The sequence below is a fragment of the Acomys minous genome (assembly GCF_964271855.1).
Source record: "Acomys minous genome assembly, chromosome: 9".
In the NCBI taxonomy this organism is placed as follows: Eukaryota; Metazoa; Chordata; class Mammalia; order Rodentia; family Muridae; genus Acomys; species Acomys minous.
In genome coordinates, this window is record NC_140490.1 from 118,301,810 (window position 1) to 118,314,875 (window position 13,066).

At 39.8% G+C, this 13,066-nt stretch overlaps 1 protein-coding gene across 2 annotated transcripts in view; it reads right to left on the reverse strand.

Moving 5' to 3' along the window:
* Positions 1-13,066, reverse strand: part of CYP7B1 (cytochrome P450 family 7 subfamily B member 1) — a 174,055-nt gene that overhangs the window by 53,048 nt on the left and 107,941 nt on the right. Inside the window, exon 2 of one of the 2 annotated variants that reach the window (XM_084795173.1) lies at positions 2,899-3,037. The exons of the other annotated variant lie outside the window; for it this stretch is intronic. The gene's annotated coding sequence lies outside the window, so the exon portion shown is untranslated. The remainder of the gene's footprint in view (positions 1-2,898; positions 3,038-13,066) is intronic. 2 annotated transcript variants of the gene reach the window in all.

A 13,066-nucleotide genomic window follows, 5' to 3' on the forward strand; every position in this document is an offset into this window, starting at 1 on the left:
TAAAACATCCACTTCAAGAATGACCGGGAAACAGTTTACTTAACACTGAAATACATAGAAATTCTGTCTGCAGGGAAAGACTTGTAAACTTCAGGGTGACTATGCAGAGACTCCTTACTATTCTCTAATAGTGAGAAAAGCAATATGCTGTATTCACAATAGCGAGGAAACGGACCAGGCTTGAATGTCCCTCAGCAGGCGAGTGGATAATGACATCGGGGTACATTTATGGAATGGAATTTTATTCAGCTGTAACCAAAAATGAAATTTGGAGGGAAATAGATGGATCTGGAAATGATTATGTTAAGCAAGGTGACCCAGACTCAGAAAGACAAATACCTCTTTTTTTTCTTTTTTGCATACCCTAGCTTTTAATGGATGTATGTATTTATATGGGAATATGGGGGTTGCGGATCAGGGAGAGGGAGGAAAAAAGAGTGAGAGGATTAGCAAAAATAAATCATATGTGAAAATGTGTTAACAGGATCTATTACTTTTATTACTTTGTGTGCTAATTTTTTAAAAAGGGGGAAAGGCAGAGGGGCTGGTGTTTGTCATGCTACATGAGGTCCTGAGGAAAGCCAGTGGCCTGGCTGGCAATTGCAATCCCAGTGCTGAGGAGATGATAGCCTTCCTCCACAGACAGATCCCTAGTGATCTCTGGCGAGGCAGCTTAGACTGGGCAAGTGTTAGGTCCCTGCAAAAGATCCTGCCTAGAAACCAAGGTGGACAGCTCCCAAGGACTGACCGCTGAGAGTGACCCCTGGCCTATGCATGTATGTGTATGCTCCTGCACACATGGATGTGCACACACATGAGCACACACACACATACACATGCAAAGAGGGACATAAGAAAAATAGCTATCATATGAACAAGCATCTCACTAAATAATGTACACAAGTGACTAATGAGCTCATAAAGTATTCAGTGTCTATAATATGTGGAGCAAGCTAACAATAAAAACTAAAATCATCTCCTGATGCACACTTGGTGGAGACAATGATGAAGATAAGTAGAGAATAACTGGGCAAAATTCTGACAAGGGGGAGCCGGAGTTCTTGAACACTGATGTAGACTAGTACAGTTTGTTTGCAAAAAGTATAGCACTCTTTTGTAACATGCTGCAAACAAAAAGTACAGGACCTATTATTTCCACCTTATAATACCTCTGCACAGGAAAAGCAAAAATAGTTATCCACCATAAAGACTTTAGCCCAACGGGCATGTCCCACGAAAGCCTTCACTTACCAGGAAACTGCGACAGAGGAGAGGACATTCTAGTGGGACTCTAGATGAGAGAATCATGGGAGAAAGGCAAAGTAGAAGGAACCAGAGGGTCCTAGAAGCCTACAAGTAGAACATTATGATAGGCAGATTTGGGCACAGGGGTCCCGCTCAAACTAAGGTACCAGCCAAGGACAATACAGGCGGTAAACCTTAAGCCCCTACCCAGATCTAGCCAATGGACAGAACACTCTCTACAGTAGAGTGGAGAGTGGGATATGACTTTCTCACATACTCTGGTGCCTCACCTTTGACCATGTCCCCTAGACGGGGAGACCTGGTGGCAATCAGAGGAAGGACAGCAGGTTACCAAGGAGAGACTTGATACCCTATGATCATATAGAGGGGGAGGTAATCCCCCTCAGGAACAGTCATAGGGGAGGGGAATAAGGGGAAATTGGGAGGGAGGGAAGAATGGGAGGATACAAGGGATGGGATAACCATTGAGATGTAACAAGAATAAATTAATAAAGGAGGAAAAAAGACTTATTGTTAGGGAATAAACAAAATAATTCAAGGTCTGATGCCTGTTTTTATTTATACGGAGCTTCTAGAAAACTTAAGCTGGAAGGAGAAGACAGATTGGTGTGTTAGCATTTTAGGTAGAATCAGAGATTAACCACAAAACAGCACACAGAAAGAGAATCAAGAGTGGTAGAAGTGTTCTAAACGTGTGCTGACATAATCATACTGCTGGGCCAGTTAAGACGCATCTAATTGTACAATTAAAGTGGAGGAACCTCACAGTTTGCAAACCAGAGCTCAGTGAACCTACTAGTAAAATGAGGAATGCTCTATGATCAGTTTTACTTTTCAGCTGTCAGAGAAGTACATATCCCTCAGAATTTAGATTTAAGTTTCTATTACTAGTTGCAGTGAAAGCAAGCATTGTTCTACGGTTGTAAATATTTTAGGTAGTGTTGGTAAAAATGCTTAATTTGAGATAGTGTTGACAATCATGTAACATTTTGTGATATGAAGAATTATTTTTATTTTTCTGATTTCGCAAACAATACTCTTGAATGGATTTTGCTGACAGTCATGTGACTTCTACAACACCCCATAAGCAGAAGGGAGTCCTGCAACTTGAATGGATAACCCCACATGTTATCTAGTTTGCTGGCACCAACTAGCAAACCAAAGCACAGCCAGACCTCCTAACTCATAATCCAAGGATTGACTTTCTCTGCAGCAAGGAAAGAGAGGCATGTGTCAGCATTACAGGCATCTTGTCATTCTGAAATCTGATTTTTTCTTTTTCTCTCCTGATATGTTTTGTACTTGCAGTGAGCCCAGAAGTGATTACTCTATAAAGTAAATAAACATAAGATGTTATCTCCCACAGGGCAACTTCTGTGTGTGGCTAAATGAGCCAAGATGAAGAGATGCTTCAAATAAAGGACTCAGCTGGAATAGCCCAGCAAAGAGGCTGCTTAGCTTGAAAGGAAGCCTGGCACATAGCCACTGTGATTCATAAACCATAATGTAATAAAGTTGTATGAACAAGATTCTAATTTCCATATCCAACACGGGTTACCTGAATGAGCCATATGAGACCTAATTTTCAGAAACAGCATTAATTCTCTGGAAACAAAGTGATCCACTTCTTACCAGCCAGCATGCGGTAGCTAGAGGTCTTCCACGCCCTACAACCCATCCGTGTTTTTCTTCCATTGGTACATTCAGAGAGGCATCTCTGGACATATCTTTAGTTGACTCTTAGTCTAGTTAGATACATGCTTTAAGCCATCTACGGACAATTAGAGAAAAAAAAACCAAAAATAATAGGTATTTAAAGAAAAAAGAAGAGGATATCTGAGCAAACCCCCCAAAATAAACAAACAAACAAAAAAATAAAACAAAACAAAACTTTAATAGCATTCCTTCAGAGATCCAGGCTTTTTTGTTGTAGCAAAATGAAGAAAAGTTTGAAGGAGTTGTGGTGTCAAAGTTGTTCAAGATTAGAAACAGCAATGTTTACACAAATGATTCCTACAAACTACATCTTACAAACATCTCTGTTAAGCTTGCAAATAACAAAGATGAAGAATTGACATTCAGCAGATATCCTGCCTGAGAGAAGTCAGAGATGACAAGCTTAGCCAGATGACGCCCTGTAAGGACTGATGACACACCCCAGTAAAAGCACTCCAATGTTTGTGTTGTTTTAAAAAAAAATCAAGATCATCCCTTGTGGAAGGTTTTCCTTAAGCCTAGAATGTGGTCTGAACATAATGACTCAAAGTGAACACTGAGATTAAATAAGAAACACATTCTCAGCTACAGCCACTAAATTAGAGCAAAAGACAGTGTTGTGTTTTAGATTTGGTTCTTTTACAAATGTCACTTTGAGGACCAATATTTTACGTATTCTCCTAATCCTTTGTTCACCATGATATTCTCTAATTTTTATATGTTATGTAATTTGTGTGCATATATGCCAGTATTTTCTTTTTCTGTTTACCGATTTATGGACATCCCCAGATGACTCCACCTCATAGTTATTATCAATAATGTTGAAATGAGAAAGGGAGTTCATATATTTCCTTCAGAGGGTCTAGGAGAAGGAGAAGGCCATATCAAGACTCCACAATTTAAAGTAGATGTTGCAAACCCACATTAACTGCCATTCCAAAAAGCCTCTGGGACACTAGAGCAACTTTAGGATTAGATCTCCCTCCACCAGGTCCTCGCCTGACTGGACCATGCAGGACACAACCAGCAAAACAGCGGAGGAGGCCTGTGGGACCCACAAACAGCTTTGGACTTGTAGCTCTCTCTACGCTCTCCTCACTGGCTGGCCTATCTGGGACACAGACAGCAAACCAGAACAGCTAAATCAGGTGCTGGTCATAACCAACAGTGTCCACCATACCAAGGAGGCAGGAGGAGACATGAGCAGCTTTTGGCTTGGAGCTCCCTCAGCCTGATTCTCTCATGCATGACTCAACTGGAACACAGGCAGTACTGAGCAGAGTTGAGCTGTGCTCAGTCTCTATCACACATTATCCACCATCCTAAGGAGGCCTCTGGGGAGCCCTAACAAGTGGCTTTGAGCTTCTTTGCCAACTCATGATCTGCCTGGCTCACCTGGAATACAGGACAGTGAAACCATTGGAGGAACCTCCAAATGCTAATTCCCGAGACAACCAGATGGCTAGAGGCCAGTGGAAGAACACAAACAACAAAACTCCAAGCCATACGACACCACCAGAAACCAGCGGTCCTACCATAGCAAGCCCTGGAAATACTAATCTTCCCCAAAGCACAAGAAGAAGATTTTAAATCTGAGGTGATGAAAGTGATAAAAATTTCAAAGGGGGGAAAAGAAACATTTCAAATGAAACACAAGAAAACACATTCACACAAAAGAAGGAATTGAATAAATCCTATAAAGAATTATAAAATACAATCAAATGTGAGAAAGAAAGAAATAAGACTATTCAAGACCTAAAAATGGAATTATAAGCAACAAAGAAAATACAATCTGGAACTGAAGACACAAGTTATACCAACAGAATACAAGAGATGGAAGAGAGAATCTCAAGTGTAGAAGATATGGTTGAAGTTATAATTACATCAGTAAAAAATATTAAAACTAAAAATTTTCTGACACAAAAATATCAAAGAAACATGAGACACTATAAAAAGACCAAACCTAAGAATAATAGGAATAGAAGAAAAAGAAATCTTCAAGCTCCACAGCCAAGAAAACATATTCCATGACAAAACCAAGTTTAAACTATACCTAGCCACAAATACAGCCCTAGAGAAGATACTAGAAAGAAAACTCCCACTGATCTAAGGAAAAATAAACCAAGATGATGTCTTAATACTGAACTTCTATGCCCCAAATGCAGGAGCACTCACATTTGTAAAAGAAACATTACTAAAGCTTAAATCACACATCAAACACCATTTAGTAGTGGTGGGAGACTTCAACCCCTCACTTTATCAATAGACAAATCCTCAAAACAGAAACTAAATGGAGAAATATTGAAACTAATAGATATTATGAAACAAATGTACCTAGCAGATATCTACAGAACATTTCACCCAAACACAAAACAATATACCTTGTTCTCAGCACCTCACAGAACCTTCTCTAAGATTGACTACATACTTGATCACAAAGCAAACCCAAAGAGATACAAGAAGATCAAAATAACCCTTTGCATTTTATCAGGCCATCATGGATTGAAACTGGAACTCAACAAACTCAGAAACAACAGAGAGCCTAAACACTCTTGAAAAAATTAACAACTCCCTACTCAGTGACCTCAGGGTCAGGGATAAAATAAAAAAAGAAATTAAAGACTTCCTAGAATTCAATTGATAGGAAGGCAGAACATGCCCAAACTTATGAGACACAATGAAAGCAGTACTAAGAAGAAACTTCATAGTACTAAGTGCCTTTAAAAAGAAATTGGAGAAATCCCATACTAGCAACTTAACAGCACAAGCACAACTAAAAGCTGTAGAACAAAGAAGCAGACACACTAAAGAGGAATAGACAGATGGAAATCATCAAACTCAGGCCAGAGATCAATAAATTAGAAACAAAGAGAACAACTCGAAGAATCAACAAAACCAAGAGCTGGTTCTTTGAGAAATTCAACAAGATAGGCAAACCTTTAACCAAACTAACTAAAAGGCAGAGTGAGAGTATTCAAATCAACAAAATCAGAAATGAAAAGAAGATATAACAACAGATACTCAGGAAATCCAAAAAAATCATTAGATCCTAATTCAAAAATCTATATGCCACAAAATTTGAAAATCTAAATGATATGGATAATTTTTGATAAATTCCACATACCAAAAATCAAACTCAGGGCTGAAATCACTAAATTAGAAGTGAAGAGAACAATTCAAAGACTCAATGAAATGAAGAGCTGATTCTCTGAGAAATCCACAAGATAGACAAACCCTTAACCAACCTAGCAAAAGTTAGTGAAAGAGCATTCAAATCAACAAAAACAGAAATAAAAAGGGAAACATGATGACACACACTGAGGAAATCCAAAGAATCATTAGGTCTTACTTTAAAAGCCTATATGCCACAAAATGTGAAAATCTAACTGAAATGTACAATTTTCTGGATAGCTACCAATTACCAAAATTGAATCAAGTTCAGGCAAACAAATTAAATAGTCCTATATCTCATAAAGAAATAGAATCAGTTACCAAAAGTCTCCCAACAAGAAAAAGTCCAGGGCTGGATGGATTCAGTACAGATTATACCACACCTTCAAAGAAGAGCTAATACCAAATTCTCTTCAAACTATTCCACAAAATAATAACAGAATGAACATTACCAAATTCTATGAGGCAATAATCACCTTAATACCTAAACAACAATTTATCTTATGAACATTGATGCAAAATAATCAATAAAATACTCACAGACCATATCCAAGAACACATCAAAACTATCATTCACTATGACCAAGTAGACTTCATCCCAGGCATGCCTGAGTAATTTAATACATGGAAATCCATCAATATAATTCGTCATATAAAGAAACTGAAAGAAAAAACCCACATGATCATCTCCTCAGATGCTGAAAATATATTTGACAAAATCCAACACCCATTCATATTTAAAGTCTTGGAGAGAGCAGGGTACAAGGCACACATGCCTACGTATAGTAAACACAATATACACCAAGCCTATAGCCAACATCAAAGCAAACAGAGAGAAACTTAAATCAATTCCACTGAAATCAGGAACAAGACAAGGCTGTGCTGTCTCTCTGTTTTTCTTTAATGTACTACTTGAAGTCCTAGCTAGATAAATAAAACAACTAAAGGAGATCAAGGGGATACAAATTAGAAAAGAAAATGTCAAACTATTATGATCTATAGATGATATGATAGTATACATAAGTGACCCAAAAAAATTCTATCAAAGAACTCATACTGCTGACAAACACCTAGAACAAAGTGGCTCAATAAAAAATCAACCAAAAAAAAAAAGTCAGTAGCCCTCCTGTATACAAATGATAAACAGGCTGAGAAAGTAGTTAGGGAAATTACACTCTTCAAAATAGCCACAAATAATATAAAGTACCTTGGTGTAAATCTAACCCAGAAAGTCAAAAACTTTTATGAAAATAATTTCAAATCTCTGAAGAATGAAATTGAAGATTTCAGAAGATGGAAAGATCTCCCTGCTGGTGAATTGGGAGAATCACTATAGTAAAAATGGCCATCTTACCAGTAGTAATCTACAGATTCAATGCAATTCCCATCAAAATACCTATACAATTTTTAACCAACCTTAAAAGATCAACTCTCAACTTCATATCAAACAACAACAACAACAACAACAACAACAAACAGAATAGCTAAACCAATACTGTAAAATAAAAGATCTGGAGGAATCTCCTTCTTGGATCTCAAGCCTGTACTATAGAGCAATAATAGTAAAAACAGCAAGGTACTTGCATAGAAATAGGCTGGTTGATCAATGTAGTCAAATTGAATATCCAGAAATAAACCCACACACCTATGGACACTTGATTTTTGACAAAGAAGTCAAAGTCATAAAATAGAAAAAAAAAAAGAGCATCTTCAACAAATGCAACAAATGGTGCTGGTCTAATTGGATGTCTACATGTAGAAAAATGCAAGTAGATCCACATTTATCACCTTGCACAAAACTAAAGTCCAAGCGGATTAAAGACCTCAACATAACACCAGACACACTACATCTGCTTGAAGAAAAAGTGGGAAACAACCTTGAACTCATTGGCACAGGAGACAGCTCCCTGAACGGAACTCCAGTAGCTCAGGCTTGAACGTCAGCAAGTAATAAATGCTTCTGCAAGGCAAGAACACTGTCAACAGAACAAAATGGCAGCCTACAGACTGGGAAATGATCTTTATCAACCTTACATCCGGAAAAAGGGCTAATATCCAAAACACATAAAGAACTCAAGAAATTAAACACCCCCAAAACAAATAGCCCCATTAAAAATGGGATACAGAGCTAAAAAAAAAAATTCTCAAGAGAGGAATAGCGAATGGCTAGAGACACTGAAAGAAATACTCAACATCCTCAGTCACCAGGGAAATGCAAACGAAAATGACTCAGATTCCGTCTTATATCTCTCAGAATGGCTAAGATCAAAATCTCAAGTGATAACACATGCTGATGAGGATGTGGAGAAAGAGAAACATCCCTCCACTACTGGAGGGAGTACAAACTTGTACAACTTTGGAAATCAGTCTGCAACACCTTTGGAAATCAATCTGGCTACTTCTCAGAAAATTGGAAATAGTGCTACCTCAAGACCCAGCTATACCACTCCTGGGCATATACCGAAAAGATGTTCTACCACACAACAAGGACATTTGCTCAACTATGCTCATAGTTCATTCGTAATAGCCAAACTATGGAAACAACGTAGATGTCCCACAACCAAAACATGGGTAAAGAAAGTCTGATGCATTTACACAATAGATTACTATCCAGCTATCAAAAACAAGGAAATCTTGAAATGTGCAGGCCAATGCGTTCAACTAGAAATGGTCATCCTAAATGAGGTAATCCAGACCCAGAAAGACACACATGATATACACTCACTTGTAAGTGGATATTAGCCCAACATAGATGCTCTCTGAGAGACTCCACCGAGCAGGGTATGGGGACAGGTAGTGGGATTTGCAGGGAAGGAGCTGCAGGTTTTATGGAAGAGATAGTTGATGGAAGGACAGAGGCAGGGGTTGTCAGGAGTCCCAGAAAGAGACTGTTGATGGACCTGGACCCAGAGTGGCCTGCACAGACTGATACACCAACCAAGGACATGCAAACAGACAGCCTGGACCTCCAGTTTGAGTGCAGCCAATGCACAGCTCATTCTCCACATGAAGAAAGGGGGGTAGAGTGCGGACCGGCTCTGACAAGATGGTGCCTGGGATTTTATCACTCCCCCTTGGCAGAGAGGCCCTGTGGGAACACAAAGGAGGGGCATGCAGATTGTGCACATAAGACCTGATAGGCTGTGGTCAGATGGTGGGGGAGGAGGACCCCACCTGTCAGAGGTCCCGGGGAGGGTGGGAACAGGAAGGTAAGAGAGAGGGTATTACAATCTGGATGTAATGTGAATAAATTATAATTTAAAAAGAAAAAAGTAAATATATACAACTGAAAAAAAAAAAGAAATTGAGGTACATTTACACAATCGAATACTATTCAGCTACTGAAAACAAGTAAATCTTTAAAGTTGCAGGCAAGTGGGTGGAAATAGAAATGATCATCCTGAGTGAGGTAACCCAGACACAGAAATACATGTGTGGTGAATACTCGCTTATAAGCAGATATTACCCACATAATACAGGATAAGCACATTTCAATGCAAAGACCTAAATAAGCTTAATAACAAGGATGGCCCTAGGGAGAATGCTTAATTCTCATTCAGAAGCACAAAGAGAATAGACACTGGAAGCAGTTGAGGAGAAGGGGCAGGACGGGAGCCTGCCATAGACATCCTCTGAAAGACTCGACCCAGTGGGGGATGGAAGCAGATGCTGAGACTCACAGACAAACTTCAGGTTGAGAGGAGGGAGTCTTACACAAGAGAAGGACTTGGAGGGGCAGGAACTTCATGAGGAGGCCGATGGAGCCAACACATCTGGCTGGGGTGAGCAATCAGGGACCATGTGTGTTGAGGACCTACACCCTCTGCTCACATGTGGTAGATGATAGGCAGCACAGTTTCCTTGTGGGCAGCAGCTGCCTCTGACATGGACTCTGGTGCCCACTCATTGACCACTTCCCCCTGGGGGAGTCACCCTTTCCAGGCCACAGAGGAAGAGGATGCAGGCAGTCCAGATGACACTTGGTAGACAAGGTCAGATGATAGGGAGGAAGGCTCTACATTTTTGAGGCCTAGGGGAGGCAGGGAGGAGGAATGAGCAAGGGAGGGTGGATTAGGGGAAGGGTCTACATTGGTATGTAAAGTGAACAAGTTAAAAAAATTTTTTTTTTGCAGTTGAGAAACTTGTATTTTTTTTTTACATTTTTTTCTCCTTTATTAATTTATTCTTGTTACATCTCAATGGTTATCCCATCCCTTGTATCCTCCCATTCTTCCCTCCCTCCCATTTTCCCCTTATTCCCCTCCCCTATGACTGTTCCTGAGGGGGATTACCTCCCCCTCTATATGTTCATAGGGTATCAAGTCTCTTCTTGGTAACCTGCTATCCTTCCTCTGAGTGCCACCAGGTCTCCCCCTCCAGGGGACATGGTCAAAGGTGAGGCACCAGAGTATGTGAGAAAGTCATATCCCACTCTCCACTCTACTGTGGAGAGTTTTCTGTCCATTGGCTAGATCTGGGTAGGGGCTTAAGGTTTACCGCCTGTATTGTCCTTGGCTGGTGCCTTGAGCTAGAAATGATCATAATGAGTGAGTTAACCCAGAAGCAGAAAGACTCAAATGGTATATACTCATTTATATCTGCGTATTAGCCCAAGGGGCATGTCCCACGAAAGCCTTCACTTACCAGGAAACTGAGACAGAGGGGAGGACATTCTAGTGGGACTCTAGATGAGAGAATCATGGGAGAAAGGCAAAGTAGAAGGACCCAGAGGGTCCTAGAAGCCTACAAGTAGAACATTATGATAGGAAGATTTGGGCCCAGGGGTCCCGCTCAAACTAAAAAAATTTTTTTAAATTACATGTTGCAAGTTCTTCTATGAGCTAATGCTAACAATCTTGGAAGTGAGGAAGACAGGATTGGGAGCCAGGTTTTGCTCCTGGATTCACCCTCTGCTCAATATGCTATCTTAAGATAGGTCTCCCTCTGCATCTTGGTTATTGCTGGAGACAGAAACTAATTCTATTACCCCGTTCTAAGTTGAAACTCAACACCCAGGGTGATGGCAATTGGTGTTGGGGTCCTCAGCAGTTAACTAGGACTTGTGCATAAAGGCTCATCCTTTTGAAGGGGACTCCAAGAAGTTCTGTCTCCCCTTCTGCAGTCTTGAACCACATGCTGCCATCTGTAAAGTAGGAAGCAGGTCCCCACTACACAACCAATCTGCCGGCACTGTAGTCATAGCTTCCTGCCTCTAGAATTGCAGGAAGGATATTTCTGTTCCTCATATGGTACAAACGCTGGAATTCTGTTGCAACTGAATGGTTGAAGCAGTTTTTTTCTTTTCTTCATTTTCCCCCCATATTGAGGTTAAACATTCTCTTTTCTTCACTTGATGACTGCGAGGATACAAAAATACGAACACTATATCTAAGAATATTTGAGCTCCCAAGAGAGGCTTTCTTAATAGTAGCCATTACAAGAAACCTTGTCACCCGACTTGAGATTTGACAGGTGAAAAGGAAGCATGTCAGGGTTAATCTTGATTGTGAACTACATGGGACTGGAATTCCACAATTTGTTGTGAGAACTATCTTCATTAGGTGAACTGAGGTGGAAACAGGCGTGTTTGTAAGGACCATCATCTTCTTACTGAGGTTGGAAGAGAGCCAGTATGGACTCCTTCATTAAGTTATTCCCATATGGTATTTTTGTCAAAACAATAAGACAAGAAATTAATATAAGATTTAAATAATCTATAATTACATAAATTACAGCAACCTGTAACTTCATTCCTATCACCTTTCCAAATGACTAATTGTTTTCAAACTTTACATTCTTAAATTATTGACATAAATTTTGAGCATATCTGTGAAACTCTTGGTCAGATTATTTTCATAGAATTAAAAATGTTTTTCTTTTCTTAAAATAAAAAATTACAATCATAAAGAAAAGGACAGAAGAGAAGAAAAACAATATAAATACAAGAGGAAGATTAAAAGCTAGCAAAATTCAAAATATGGCTTCTGGGTCCTTTATAGATACTTTAAAAATTAATTTTAACATATACACTTATATTATTACACATGAATAAAATAAACTACATACAGCAGGAAGAACCATGAAATGATCAGGAATTATAAAAATATTACATTCATAGTGCTTTGGCTATTTGTATTTGTCAAACTTGGAGAACGCATCTTTCCTATCTTGTCAGATCTAATCTTAATGAAAATCATTATCTATCATGTTTCATCTCTATTAACTTAAAGCATCTATCTTGATATAAAAATATCTTAACCCCTAACCAACTATGCTTAATTGTAAGACCAAACTATCTAGTCTTCAACCCCATCAGAGACTTGAGAAGGGATAAAACTTAATTACCTGAGTGAACTGGGAAGTGCAAGTTAGCAGCTTCCAAAATGAAAAATATGATTGAGACAGTAGGATTGACTTATTTGAGCAAATTACTGTTTTTTAAATGGAACTCTGAATCTCCCACCTATTGTAGTTCTGTTGAGGTCGTCGCAGCAACCCCGTCTTCAAGCTGTGTCGCTGAGCTGTGTTGGTTCACTCAGACTGTGGACCACGCTGCCCTGGAAGTGTGTGCCTTAACCCAACATGCTTACATCAGAGCTATGTCACTGAGCTGTTCTGGTTCACTCAGACTGTGGGCCCCGCTGCCCTGGAAGTGTGTGCCTTAACTCAACATGCTTACATCAGAGCTGTGTCACTGAGCTGTGCTGGTTCACTCAGACTGTGGACCAAGCTGCCCTGGAAGTGTGTGCCTTAACCCAACATGCTTACGTCAGAGCTGTGTCACTGAGCTGTTCTGGTTCACTCAGACTGTGGGCCCCGCTGCCCTGGAAGTGTGTGCCTTAACCCAACATGCTTACATCAGAGCTGTGTCGCTGAGCTGTGCTGGTTCACTCAGACTGTGGACCACGCTGCC